We start from the raw sequence: 14,980 nt of genomic DNA, 5'->3' as shown, positions 1-14,980 counted from the left end.
CCATTTTGTGTATCACTGCCAAAGTAGTCAGGTAGCAGGATGAGAGGGACAGAGTAAAGTGGGGGGAAAACGGGGGTGACACTGGATGCTGGGTTGAGGCGCAAATTAAAATAAACAGAGAGGAGTGGTAGGAATTGAAGAAAAGAGGTCCTCCAATGTACAATGATAGAACACTTAATGTCTTTTTCTGATGGAGAGAGGTTTTTAATTGTTGCCGACTGACTGCATACAAACAAGCAGCCTCCCCTCTGGACCCTTCCCAGCTCTTCTTCTCAAAGGGCTAACCTTGGGGGGACGCCATAAACGGTTCTTTTCTATTGGGGCAAATGTGCTGGCAAGGCCCACAGCTGTATGACCCCCTTCCAGGCTCCATCAGTCCTCCACACCAGCCAGAGTTCTCAGCAGCATGGCCCCCATAGTAACACAACCTGCCCATCTTTTAGGGCTGCACGATTATGGCCAAAATGATAATCACGATTATTTTGATCAATATATTGATCACGATTAATTATCACGATTGTTTGTTGATTTTAACCAAAACAAATTTTATTGTCACATAGGCTAATTAACTGCTTTCACATCCATATTGTGCTACATTCCTGCCAATCCATCCATATTGTGCTACATTCCTGCCAATCCATCCATATTGTGCTACATTCCTCCTTTGTTGAAGGATACTATGAAGGAGTATGCCATTTCAGCTGTTGTGCAACCGCTTTCCAAACATGCGTGTTTGCCATGAAAAGATACAGGCAACGCAATTTTCTGTTCACGTTAACGGCGCGTGTTAAAATCCGGTGCTAATAGGGCACCGGTGCCCAGTATCTACTGGACGAAATAGCAACGCGGATTACGGTGCCACTTAAATGTCTGCGTTGCGCTCTGATGCTCCAAAACAGACGGCAACAGAAACATCGCTGCATGTCACGCTAGTAAACACTAATAACACATTACACAGCAGCTAACGTTAGCCTACCATTAGCTACAGTAGTAAACACGGCTAAAATACTGACAGCTAAACGGTGTAGTGTGAGCGTGTAGCAGGACGTACAACAGTCTGCCGCTAAAGCTATGAGCTAAAAGACTCAAACTAGCAATGGTCACTGCTGTTGTCTGAAAAACAACACAGACGGGACAAAATGTTGCGTTTACTTTTTTTTCCTCACGTTACTCTGTCCTCTGTGACTGTCTACATCTAAACTAAGCTGCGCTGTGCAGGGAACAACTCTGATTGGCTCATGGAGGCACGTGTTACAGAGCGTTCTATGAACGGAATGAAACATTTTAAATATCGCTCGATCACGTGAATTTGATCGTGGGTAGCCAAAATCGTGATCGTGATTAAAATTTGATTAATTGTGCAGCCCTACCATCTTAAGTGCTATATAGCCATGGGTAAAGCTTTAACCTTTGCTTATGTACATGTCTACACTCTAACCACAGCACACTGTTAGCTGTAGCCTCAACCCCAACTGTGCCTGTATCATATGCACTCAGTAACCCCAGGCCCCACCCTACAACCTACAGTAGCCAGCTGCCTGCGGCTCTGGAATTCTGTATGTGCCAGGCATTTGATTACATGTGCAGATGTTATTAAAATCTTCCTCTCATCTGCCCCCAATACCACAGGTACTATATCGAGCTTTCAGTACGTAGGTGTCTGCTGCTGCTTTTCTTTTGATCAGCCCATTGCTAAACTTACAGACTCACACAAGATCATCAAGCGTTTTAGCTTACAATATGTTGAATCATTGTGGAAGATTAGTGTAAAGAGGACCATCGTTTAAGGAGTAGTCTTTGTCATTTGTGATTTTTGTCATTTGACCTCCATAAAAAATAATTGACTTAATATCTGATCCTAGTCCAATTTACTTTTTGCTTTTATTAATCAGTTGTACACTTATTCCATTAGCCACCACAATCAAACTTTATAGAATTAGCCTTTTAAATGTTAAAAAAGAGTATTGTTTCTTGCTTGCTCAAATTCAACTTAGTATCAACTCATGGAAGCACCCTAACCAGGCACACACACAGGATCTGGGTGTCTTATTTTGTAACTTAACAGGTAAGGTGACCAGTGTGCCTTTTATACATTTGGTGATTTCCTTTTAAGGAATGTAGAAGACGTCAACATGTGTATATGATAAATGCACTGAAAACCTTGTCGTCAATGGGGCAGAGACAGCTTACACAGAAAAAACAGCACATGAGTGTATATCTGGGTACTTTATCTGATTATGGCTTGAAGTGATACTGTAAAAAGTATTACTGTATCAGTGTGTATCTTTGTTGGCATGTAACTGATATAGACTATTGGTGCAAAATAAAGCAGAGGTCCCTCCAGCAGTAAGATCTGGTCTATTTAGGCCTGTCACAAACAAGCTCTCCTTGAGACATACAGTCAATGACTTTGCTAACAGTTTAAAATGCACTCTGTCCCCTTTGATTCCCCAGTCCTTAATCTGGCCATGTGTTTGCATATGGGACAGAGTGGCCCCTATATTGTGTTTGTGGAATGAATTATGAATGCTATTGCATAACCGTGGTCTGTTTCTAGGGCATATCTCTACAGCATCTACCCAGAGACCAAAGCATGAATACATTTACCCGGCACAGACCTCTTGGAAATGATACTGTGAAGCCGGCCTGCCTGCGTTTGTTTATGGTTATATAGAGCAGATGGCCATGCAACATGGTCACATATCACACGCTGGCTGCCTCGCTGGCACTGCCACACATACAAATGCGTACAGGCAGAAATGTAGGACTATTTGAAGGGGATTCAAATCCACAGAAATTCATTCATTATTCTTTTATAACTTACAGAGTGAGAAGTGTTAAATCTCTTTATCAGCGTACATTGCTATATAGTCTCATTCATGTTGGCAGCTGTCCTGGAACTCTAGGCACTGGTGGTAATAACTGCTGCCAAATCAAGCTTTTCAATGCTAACTGTGGTTAACTGTGCTGTATTTACAGCCTTAGCTATAGCTCTAACTGCTAACCACTGTAGTGAGTCTGACTACTGCCAGCTGTAGCCTGGGGGTAATGAGCTCTTCAAGGTAACAAACTGTACAGATTTATGTCTGCCTACTCTGGCCCTCTGTCTGTCAGCTGAAGTTCATATCCAGGGAGGAAGGTATTTGTCCCACCCTCTAAATATAGCTGGCGACAGATGCAGCTTGATGGGGCACTGCCGAAGCTGAAAGGGGCCCTGCAGGCAGACCAGACCAGAGCAGAGCTAGGTTACTGAGTGCTTCACACTAGCAAAAATAAAAACAAAATCCAATAAAATGACGATACAATAAAAGAGGAATAAAAAGAACCTAAAAGTAAAGCAAAAAGTAAAGCATACAATAAAATATTAAAAAATATAAAACAGTGTAATTGATTATTAAACAAAGCAAGCAATTGATTAAGCAAAAGCGCATTTTTTAAAAGTTTATTTTTAACAGAGGACAAATATGTGGCTTGCCGTTTCACTAGCTTTCATTAGCATGGAGTCCCAAAGACTGAGCCTGTGAATATTTACATGATCAAACATTGATAATATTAGATGTATTTCTATTAGTGTATTGTGGGAAGACATCACAACCTGTGTATGTGTGCACACACGTGCAGGCATGTGTGTGTATGTTTCTCTATGTACATGTGACTGTATACTGTGTGTGAGAGATGAGAAGCAGCTGGCAAGGTTGGACTGAGTGGTGTGGGCGACCCATGCTGCGTGCCCTGTCATTACAATGATTGGGGTCGTATTTTACCTCTAAAGATGGGGCCGGGGGGGGATGCACTGGGATCAGCTAACTCTGCCTAATCCAGCCCTCTTCACCTGGCATGTTTATGGCTGTGCTGGGGGATGGAGGGGTGGATGGAGGTGCAAGTCACTGGGGCCGGTTTGTCTCACAGCCTGACAAGCAGACACTCATATTATGCACATAGGCGTGAGTACATGCACACTCCATCACTCATGTGTACATACACATGTTGATCTGCACATACACACACACACCACGTAGACTGTACGCATGCACTAATGCATACCTGTAGCTCCATATACAAAGACCCATAAGACCATACTGTACATTCAAACACCTTCATATACACCCATACATTCCCTCTTCTTTCACTCCTCACACACACACTCACACAGGGTTTGAGAGCTCAATATCGGCCTCATGCAGAGGTGACGGAGAGGTCAGCCTGTCTGACTTTGAGCAGAATCCCCCTGTGGCTTGCCCCAGCCATCCCCCCTGGCATGTGTAACAGGACCTACCCATGCAGCCTCTCCTTTTCCCCTGCTCCTGTCCTCCCCTGCCTCCCCCCTGGCCCTGGTATAAATAGATGGGTCATGCCTGCTGTGCTACCCAGAGGGGGCTGTAAGGGGGCACAGAAGCCATGCGTCCCTTTATAAATGCTCCTGGATTCCTCCTGTCTCTGCCCAGACACCACTTCACTTGTACCAGTGCACACATATAGATGTATACAGACATAAGAGAAAAAATATATGCACACAAGCATCTGATGTCTTATCTCACCGCATGGTTCGGCTCAACTCAACTCACTTTTGGAACAGGTGCTTTTCTCTATTTCGTTTCCCAATGCGGATAGTATCCTCTCAGTGTAGGAGGGATTCTTAGCTGATCGCCATAGCAACGCCGCATAAAACTGCCGTGACTTCCTGTCTTCAACTTGACACTCGCTAGATCCTTTCATCGGCAATAGTGTACTTCGTAGTTTTGCGGGCTGCCATTTAAAAAAAATCTGGGGCAAGCTACAGTGAGCAGACTTTCTACACTGGATATCATTTGAATTTGTTCCATATTAGTGCCAATATAAAACCTGGGTTATGTTACCAGTACCTGATTTATGGTCAAATAAAGATAAAATTAAGAAAATGTTAAATGCACAAAACCCCACACCGTAAAACACAGGTCAATAATCTAGAACCTGGACTAGTGGGACCACATACACCAAACAAATGACTGGATCATAATGTTTTTAATTATTGCTATGTGGATGAGAAGAAACTGATAGAAAATAATGAAAATTGGGGCTGCATAATGTGTAAATGTCCAGCTTCTTTTTCCGAATTACTCGCCGCAGTGACTGACCACAAACCACCAGAACCCCAAAGATCAGTTTACAAGGTTACAGCACTCCATCTTACTATCACTGCAGTGAAACTCAGCTTCAGTATTGATTGAAAGGCACTGTAGCACTTAGACTGAAGTGTGATTGAATTAAAGTGGCTTTTTAAGCAGTGTGTGCCTTTGCTTTGTACACTGTGTGAAAATGTGATGAGGTGAATGAATATCATGTTTTGCCTTTTCCCTCTAAAGGGTATTTTTCCGTGTTTGTGTATGAATGTGTGTGCACATGTGCCTGTATTCGAAACTATGTCCTTTTGTGTGTGTTTTTATGAGTCCCTGTCACTATTTGATGGCAACTGGCATCACTTGAAAGCAATAGCTTTCCTGGACATGCACTCTGTTGGTCAGGGTCCCAGAGCCATCTACTATATTAGATCGAAGTATGTCCAGTCAGCAGACTGAGAGGACAGTGTGCCTTGACCTTACCTTATGAAGTCTGGACCCCACACGCTGAGCGTTTTGCAGGACTGCACAATGAGAATAGACTGCGATAGGAATGGCGATATGCTTTAGGCAGAGCAGACAGTTTTGTAGTGAGTGTTTAAACACTTAAAAGAGAGTAAAGCCTAAACATTGCTTGGTTTGAATATGATGGAAAAAAAAGTTCTCTAATGTGCTACTTGGGTTTTCTGCAAAACGGTAATCTCATGCTTCCAGCCTTTTTCTATTTCACAATGTAAACAGTGAATTTTATTTTGGTTTCTCATTGAACATTTAGCTAGTTAGCTTTATATTAAATATATGGTAAGTAAATTAAGTCCCTGTTCCTTTTTGTTCATTTCTGTCTGTCATTACTGTATGTTTACATTTAAGTGTGTGCATACTGTAGGTTGGCCTCCTGTATCTTTCCTTCTGTCCGCAAAGTGTTTTTGTGCTCCTAGTGTGTCTGGTAATCCTTAAGGGTGTGTGCTTGCGCATACTTACAATCCACTCATCCAATGCTATGGTGTAAGTACAGCAGTGTTGAATAATGCAAAGAGCCTCAGATTCACCACTGAGCAGACACAATGGGTCTCTCAGCCCAAGACATGGCATTCTGTATAATGCTGTGCTGTACATTTGTGCCTTCACAGACAGAATAATGTTACTGTAGAGGTACGTGCTGACAAATATTACCCTGATATGACTTTCTTTCAGCAGATTGTGTGTTAGGTAAACATGCAGGATGGTGTGTTTTTTTCTCACAGAAGTATAAGCTATACAGAATTCCTTACAAACATATTGTAAACACACATAACCACATATACAAATTGCGAGCAAACTCAGACAATGTGTTTTTTTACCCGAGAATCAAAAACACTCTTTTAAAGACTGTCAGCCACTGGGGTGTTTGCGATTGATCTCACAGAAAGCAAATCTAAAAGTCATTGTGTTGAAGTATTTCTCCATGTTCTTTGTTGCAGAAGTAACAGATCTTCCCTCTCTGGGATTTTCAGACGAAGTCTACCTGACATGCTGCTGAAACCGTGATGAAGGTTTCACCCCCCCTTTGCTGCGTGTTACAGAGCAGGTGAGAAACATTAACAGCGGCAGCAGCTGCGGCCCTCTGCTCTGCACATGTGGGCCAGGATATGCGCCAGCTTAAGCTTGCCCACTGTCAACACTGGTCACTTTTGTTAACACTCTCCTTTCTGAAGCACACAATCAGTACTGAGAAAGAAGGGATACGATTGTAATACAATGATTTTCTTTTTTACAATGTATTGTATCTACTTGCAACCTCACGTCACATGTAGTTCAACCAAAGAGGGATTTTTCATTCATGAAAATATGGTCTGCTTATTTTAAAATGGACAATATTTAATGAAAGGAACATTTTAATAGTTTTGAGGTTTTACAATTTCCCGTAAAATCCTTATTTTGTATTTCACAGTACCCTTTAAGTTATTTGCTGGTCACATTTGAATATGGAAATATCAAGGCCTTACAATTCGTTTGGGACATATCCACCTTGTTGGTTAATTTGAATTCCCCCTGAGCTTGAGTCATGAACCTGGGTGACTGGGTGTCTTCACATTGTGTTCTGAACACACAGACTCCAGTCACACTGGTGAGGTGTCCCAGAGGAAAGTGGCATGTGTATTTGTGTTTCAGTGAGTCATAACTGCTGTTTTGCATTCATCGAGGTGTGTCAAAGCGGATTACCTGCATGAACGGGGACCTGAAATGATTTAGTTATTAAAGACTGTCCTTTGGGGTGAGGTAGTAGGTTGTATAGTTTTAGGGTCATACCCTTCCTGTCAGATAACTATACAACTTACTGTCTTTCCTGAAGTGGCTGTAATGTCATCAGATGCCGTTGTTGGAGCTTTTGGATCTGGATCAACACTGCAATGTGCATGTTTACTCACTGACTGCTAAGAACATAAATAATTTACAGCATTTGATAGTGGTAGGTAATTTAGGATTGTAGTTGCTTTACGTCCTTTTCTTATGATTTTCATGGTTGTGCTTTAAGACTTTATGATCAATAAAAAACGGCAAAAATAATGTCTTCTTCACTGTATATTGTGTTAATTTCCACACAAACCTGCTCTCATCTAGTTGTCATCCTCTTCTCTTAGCTCTTATTTCTGTCTTTTATGATCAGGATTTTAGCTCTCTGGCTATCCTCAAACAGTTCTGACTGCATGTAATGTTAGTGTTTTAGAAATTAAAACTCAACTTAGTCTGTCTGTCATTGTTAGTTGCTTTAGATATCAAGTGTGTTTATCTTCAAAATGTAAAAAATGTATGAGGATATTTTATAAGAAAATGTACAGTGTTTATATGTCACTCTACCTTAATGCTCTCCAGTACAAGTTGCACCCAAGCATGCCAACCTGTACGACCTTTCTGATGTTCGAACGGGATGAGGTAGTAGGTTGTGTGGTTTCAGGGTAGTGATTTTGCCCAATCAGGAGATAACTATACAACCTACTGCCTTCCCTGAAGGGCAGCAATACGTCACCATACAGACGACAGGGGGCATCTTGCTCACGGCATCAGACAAACTCCCAAAATCAACAAACCTGCTCCCTGTCCACTTCTTACCTGGAACATAGGCGCAACAGCCAATCATAACAGCAGAGAGGATCAGCAGGTAAAGTCTGTTCACTATGGAATTTGTCTTTGATTTGTTTATTCAAACTTTGTGTTTCAAATGAATAAAGAATAAGGTAATTAATACATTTTGTCTTTGGCTTTTATTTCTGTTCTTTGTGTCAATTTAAATGTTTCAGACTTTAAGGCTATCTGCAGTGAAACGACTGCATTGGTGCCGATTGGTTTCCAGAGCATGGCCATTTCTGTGATGATATTTACATACAGTATAGATTGAAGGAGTGCTTGCTCTTTTCTGGTGAAAGCCAGAACCTAACATCAACAAACCAGTCATCAACTACCAAATGTTAGTAAATCTTCAGTTAGTGCTACTAGTTTATCGATTCTACTAGTCTGTATCCAACATAACCAAACACTTTTGTCGTTGTCTGTTGAATGGTTGAGATTTTTTTGGAAATGCCTCTGAAATACCCTGACTTGATAAAGTTCATCCATCCTTTCCTGGGATCAGCCAGCAGCCCAGAGCAGAGCAGATGGAAAGAAGAGCCATGGCAGAATCTCACCTCCTGGGCTACAGCATGATTCATATGGCAACAGATGATGGTTACAGTATTCTCACACTCTCTCTGGCCAACAGCTCACATAAATACACACACACACACACACACACTCAAAGAGAGACAGATAGATGTGAGTGCCAGCCGGTATCAGGCCAACTTGGGCATCAGACATGCCTCACTGTCTGAGACTGCAGCCCTGTATCTCATATCAAGGTCAGACTTGGGGGTTGTCATTCACAGTGAGAGCCTTCGCTCTCGTATCTTCACTTTACAATCAAATAACCAGTGATTAACTTTGTGTCACAGTAAACTTATTTAAAACACAAACGTAAACACATTTTACTATAAATATGTCCATTGTACACACTTGTTCATCCTGGGTTTGCACATATTTGATGCTTTACTTTGCATGTTGTGGTTTCACACGTTAGTCATACCAAACGTGCTGAGCTAGTAACACATTCACCAAATGTCTCTGACATACTGAGAAGGATTATGTGACAGATACATCACAGGAGTAGCACAGCACAGAGGAGTAACATTGCAGCGTGGGAAAACAAAATCCACCACTGTACTGTATCCTGTGTCTAGACCAGCGTTGGATGTATTTCTATGTGGACTGCACCCACTGCATAGCTGTCCCCCGCCAGCCACCATATTGAATTGATTTGAGCTTTGGCCCTGGTAATAGAGCAAAGTGATCTGAATACTAAGCCTGGTGAGACAATGGCTCTGTGTGCATCCTGTCTCTGGGGTTGCATCTCTAAAGGCCATGCTCCATCCTTCGTCTCCTCCCGCCTCACAGCTTCATCGGAAACATTTCAAAAAGCTTTGACATCCACCTTGGGATGTTCTTTTCCCATGCAAAAAGGCATTAATGAAAAACTTTTGAGACTCAGTCTAAAACATATGAGTCACAATTCAATAATATGCAATTTTATCCAAAGTTTCCAGGAATTTGACAACAATAACACACACAGCACTGCTTTTCTATGATGTCATAGCTGTATAAATGGAATAGTGTTATTGATCGAATGTAAGTGGATAGGATTGAAGGCTTTTTGTGAGCCACTGAGCAGAGTGCATTGGCTGAAATGAAGAAAAGCTAGATTCAGGCACATTAATCTGTGCCACAAAGATTATAAAATGTAGCAAATATTCAGTCTGAAATGTAGGGCAAGGATATTAAATAATGTGTTTCTGTTGTAATATTTTGTCCATATTCATATTTAGATTTTCTGCATGTAGAAACAAACCATTTTAATGTAGTTAATAACCAATATAACTTCAATAACAGCTGTTACCAGACCTCACTCACTTATACATGTGGCAAATGCGCCACCTAGTGGATGCTAATTCTACATTCTTCTTATACAGCATATTTGCACCTTATTTACTTACAGTAGTGTCGTCATTATCTGTCTCTACATTGTAATTGTACTATTGTTATTTCTGTCTACTCCTAGGGCTGCAGCCAACGATTATTTTCATTATCAATTAAAGCTTTAGTGCGTAACTTTTTGATATTAATGAATGCCCGTTACATTCAAGCCATTGCCAAATGAGTTGCTACAAAGCTATTTAAGACTATCAGCTCCACACAACTCTCTCTATATTTCTCAGTATGGCTATGTTCAGAAGATTGTGGCATCCGGTGACTTTCCTGAAAAAGTTGCTGATTCATTTTCTGTCATCAAAACATTGAGTAATCAAGTTTTCCTATTGAAAGAAACAAGAGTCTACAGATAGAGGGTGTTATAAAGCCATTTGGGGCAAATTTGTGATGTTGTTGTATATACAGCCTAAATGAAATAGACTGGATCTAACATGCCATACATTTCTGGGCAGCAGGTGGCAACAGAGGTCTGTCTGCTGATCAAACCTCAACATTGACCCACTTACTGTACTTCATGGGTCATCATATTAACCCTTGTCAAACAAAGTACATGTTAGTCCCCTAAATGCCTCAAACCTTTTCTATAAAAGGCTACAGCCTTTTTATGTGACTGAAAACAAGAAGGATTACTTTGTTTGAAAATAAAATGTCAAGGTCAAGTTTGATTTGATCCATTTTTGCTAAATTGTAGCGTTGAATGTCATACAATATTAACATGCATGCATGCTATTACCAGAGGATAATGCACACAAGTACTACAAACTGGCATAATCATATTGGCATATTTGTTTATTTCATTACAACCAAGAATTCACATTTTATGGTTTGATTCCGTTTGAGGCTTCAAAAACAGGCAAATCCATCTTGGCAAGCCGGACAGTGAAGCAGTAAGTCTTAAGCTATAATTCTTCCATTTCATAACCATGAATTACTTCATCAAGTTTTTTGTTCCTTTATTACAGCCAGGTTCAGTTCAGGGACGGACATGTTGTAAGCAAATGGGGCAGTTGTCATTAGATGTGGAAAGCATTCTGAGTCTCCCCTTAATTGGGAAACCAGCTGTTGTCCAGACAGAATGTCTTGACCGTAGCCCATTACTGCGGACTCTGTTTCTGCCTTCTCTCTTGAGTCTTGTTGCAACGAGCCGTAGCTTTGGAGTCTAATGTTTCTCCATGTCCTCCTCACATGGAGAAATCACCAGTGGCTGTGGAGGAACTCAGTGCACTGCAGTTGACATCTGTGTGGGTGTGCGTTTGAGATTTATCTATTTCGACCAGATTTTGCATTAATATATTCCATATTCCATGTATGTAATGTAGACTGTTTCTCCCTGATGCTCTGTTAGCAGGCCCACTATAGCTCTACTGCAGTGGTTACAAGGGCATAACTTTGGGTTCAACATTGGGGGGGTTGAGATCTTCAATTATCTAGGGAGGTCCCGGGACATGTATGCAAGATTTTTTAAAAAGTGACAAAAACTCTAAAAAAAAGCAACAAAAATGTTGAAGAAAGCGGAAAAAACATTCAAAAACAGGAACAAAAACAGAAAAAGCCGAGTTTTGATTATTGGGGGGCTTGTAACACCCCCCATCCCCCGCGTAAATTACGCCTATGAGTGGTTGAATATATGAATAAGTACATTTACTCAAATATTTAAGTGCAGTTTTGAGGTACTCATCCTTTTACTACTATACTTTTACTTACAAACTGTAATTTAATGTCCTCCCTGATTTACTTCTACTCCACTACATTGTTGTTACTAGTCACTCTGCAAATCAACATTTTAGATACAAAACATACAACCAGCCTATAAAATATGATCCATTGTTATTAGGTTTGACAAACCAATCCCAACTAAGAAGTCCTAAAAGTGCTATAGTGAAATCCGCTCGTATGTCAACCGATCCATCTCCATGACAACACAATCCGCTGATGAAAACTGTGTGGCATATGGTTGAAAGCTCCATAGAAAGCTAATAAGTTACTTTACTTGAGATTGTTTTGTCTAAACTACTAGTTCTAAGGTCAAAAATGATCTCTTGTGTTTACAAAAAGTAACTATCAACACTTGGACCAACTACAACACTGAAATACTACTTACACATTAATCCACCAGTATTAACAACTAATAATGTTATATAAGACTCACAGTTTACTTATTTCTGCTTAAATACTAGTATCTCTGTAGTATGGTATAACTACTTTAATTTATGTAAATTATCTGAGTACTTCCACTATTGTATTTTTTTGGTCTCATGTTTCTTCATGTTATTCTTCACAAGGAGAAATTGTTACAGATTAAAGTGCACACCATAAAGAGGCACATTGAACTGGATTTTGGATGCATCAGTACTGATGTTTAAAATACATTGTACTGTAATAATTACAATCACCAAGATTTTACTTTGCAAAGCACACTTTGAGTTAAGGTGATGCACAACTTATAGAGAAGGGAAATCTTTACTTTGCTTTCACATGTGGGCCTTCAACGCAGGGTCTCCAGTTGGATCCTACAGAATCTCTATTGACATCACCATTCTGCAGAAATTCTCTCTATGCAGTACCAACACATCTGAAGAGTCGTCTTCAAGCAGTATCTGTGTGTTTGGAAAGAACGAAGGTAAGTACTGTACTTAAGTACAATTAAAAAAAACTAAAATTCAACATGTTTTATTTGTGTATTTGATTAGTTTTTGTCCTAATTCACCAGTTCAGAAGGAAACATTTTACTGCCCTTCATATTTTGGAAAGCTCTAGTTAATGATTACTTTGCCAGTTAAGATTTTAGATACAAAACAGATGACACACTTACAAAATATGCTGCCTATATGTTGCCTATAGTTTTATAGATCCAACAGTAAATTATTTAAATCAGCTTCACCTCAACCAATAGTAACATTAAAGTTCTGCTCTCGTGATAATGCTTCAGGCAATGGTACAATTTCAAATGAATATTTTTTTTGTGGTATTCCTTTTTCTTCTCAAGAAAAGGATCTGGCTACTTCTTCTACCACTATGCAATGTTAGTGCGGAGTGTGCCTAGAGGTCGTGAGGGGGTCCACTGTGGTCCCAGGACTCATACAGAACAGCCAGTATCTGCTTCCAGGCCTTGGGCCAAGCTGTGGAGTGACGCCCACATTGCTTTGCCAGAGACGTGGACAGACTGTGATGGGGAGCTGGATGAGGAAAGAAGAGAGCAGAGAGATGCAATCCGCAAACGGGGTTACACACTCAGCATCTGGCGTGAGCGGAGAAAACAGAGCTGCTTCATTAATGGGCCGTTTATTAAAACAGTTTGACTGGAAACACTCACAAATTGGCTTGCTGTCAGTGAGGGACACAATGTTTCTTCCAGCTGCCATTTGATTCTCCTGAAAAGTGCATAGGGGTTTTTGTACACAATTAGCAGGACCATTGTCAACATCCCATAAACTACACCATGCTGCCAAGGCATCTGGGAATTTAAAGACGTTGTGCTTTTGCTCAGATGTGAGAGAATTGTGTGATCAACAAAAATCGTGTCAGACTCCTTCAGTTCTGTAGTTTTCACATGACAAGGCATGTATATAAGCAAAAATATCCCCCTGCATTTAACATGTGTTTTGCTTGTTACTTCACTTAGATGTTTGTGCTTCACTGTACAGGATGATTGATGTGCCGTGTTTGACACTACTGTAGAAGGCTTTTTCACATTCATCAGCAGAGGGGAAAAGTTTCTCTAGGCTCACTTTAAATCTCAGTTTAAGATGACACTGTGTCATCATCACCACCAGTTTGGAAGCCAATCTTGGTCCAAAATGAAACTGACAGAAGTGTGGTGTAGAAACTTGAAGCCTCCATTGCGCATACACTGAGAATGGGCTTATCAGTGAAGTAAGAGACATCTTGCTTCCAGCCACATAGTCATATGTCATAGTCATTTGTCATGAGAGTGTAGCAGTAAATGTACCACATTTTTAAATTGTCATATTATTATTAAAGCAAATATGTCTTAAATGTATGGAGGTGGTTTGTTTATCAGCCAAAACAGGTTTGTGATGAGATAGAGGTAAATTTCCAGACAAAATATAAACAAACTAGAGTATATACTGTCCTGAAATATTCAGTCAGACCTGCAGTAATATAATATAGTAACATGACATAGGCATTCTGCACTTACTAGTAATTTTGATATTTTATGTACATTTTCCCGGTAATACTGTGCTAATGTACTTTCGCTAAAATAAAATTCTAAATGTAGGACTTTTGTAATGGGGTATTTTTTATAGTGTTCGTACTGCTACTTCTACTTAAGTAAATGAGCATGTCTCCCACATCTCCAATATTGTACCCACTTGCCTGTCCTTAAAAATGATATAGATCTTGATTTAGCTTTGTTGTCTTTGTGCAGCTCTTTGTCCATATGTGTATTCTCCTGCACATGTGTATGAGAGTAGGAGTCCATTTTCGTCAACCCTAATTGTCATGAAGCAACACAATTAGGACTTTCTTTAAATTGTGTTTTTATACTGTATTTTTCCAGAAGTGTCTTCTTTCTTTCTCTAATTGTGAGTGTTTCGCAGCAGGCTATTCCTTTTGAAGTATTATCAGTAACTTGTTTTATGTATATCATACGACGGAGCATTATTTACTTTTTTATGGTTATGCTTTGGAAACATGTTTGATCAGAACTGTATGTCAATAAAGCGTCATTGAACTGAATAAGACATTGCATTGAATTAAGAGCAAGAGAGAGGAAAACAATTGGGTGACCCTGGGAGGTTCATATGAGGACAGTGTCATTGGTATGCACATATTCATACAGCACCATTGCATAGATCTGACTACCA

General features: G+C 40.2%; 1 long non-coding RNA gene across 1 annotated transcript in view; it reads left to right on the top strand.

Annotated features, from left to right (window-relative positions):
- The window catches only part of LOC144522397 (uncharacterized), a 40,791-nt gene extending 32,470 nt beyond the window's left edge, over positions 1 to 8,321 (top strand). Inside the window, exon 6 of the long non-coding RNA XR_013502403.1 lies at positions 6,557 to 8,321. This is a non-coding gene — a long non-coding RNA (uncharacterized LOC144522397). The remainder of the gene's footprint in view (positions 1 to 6,556) is intronic.
- The last annotated feature ends 6,659 nt before the right edge of the window (positions 8,322 to 14,980 follow it).

This window comes from Sander vitreus, chromosome 8, assembly GCF_031162955.1.
Source record: "Sander vitreus isolate 19-12246 chromosome 8, sanVit1, whole genome shotgun sequence".
Taxonomy (NCBI): Eukaryota; Metazoa; Chordata; class Actinopteri; order Perciformes; family Percidae; genus Sander; species Sander vitreus.
Note: the sequence above shows the minus strand (reverse complement) of the source record. Positions and strands in the feature narration are given on the sequence as shown.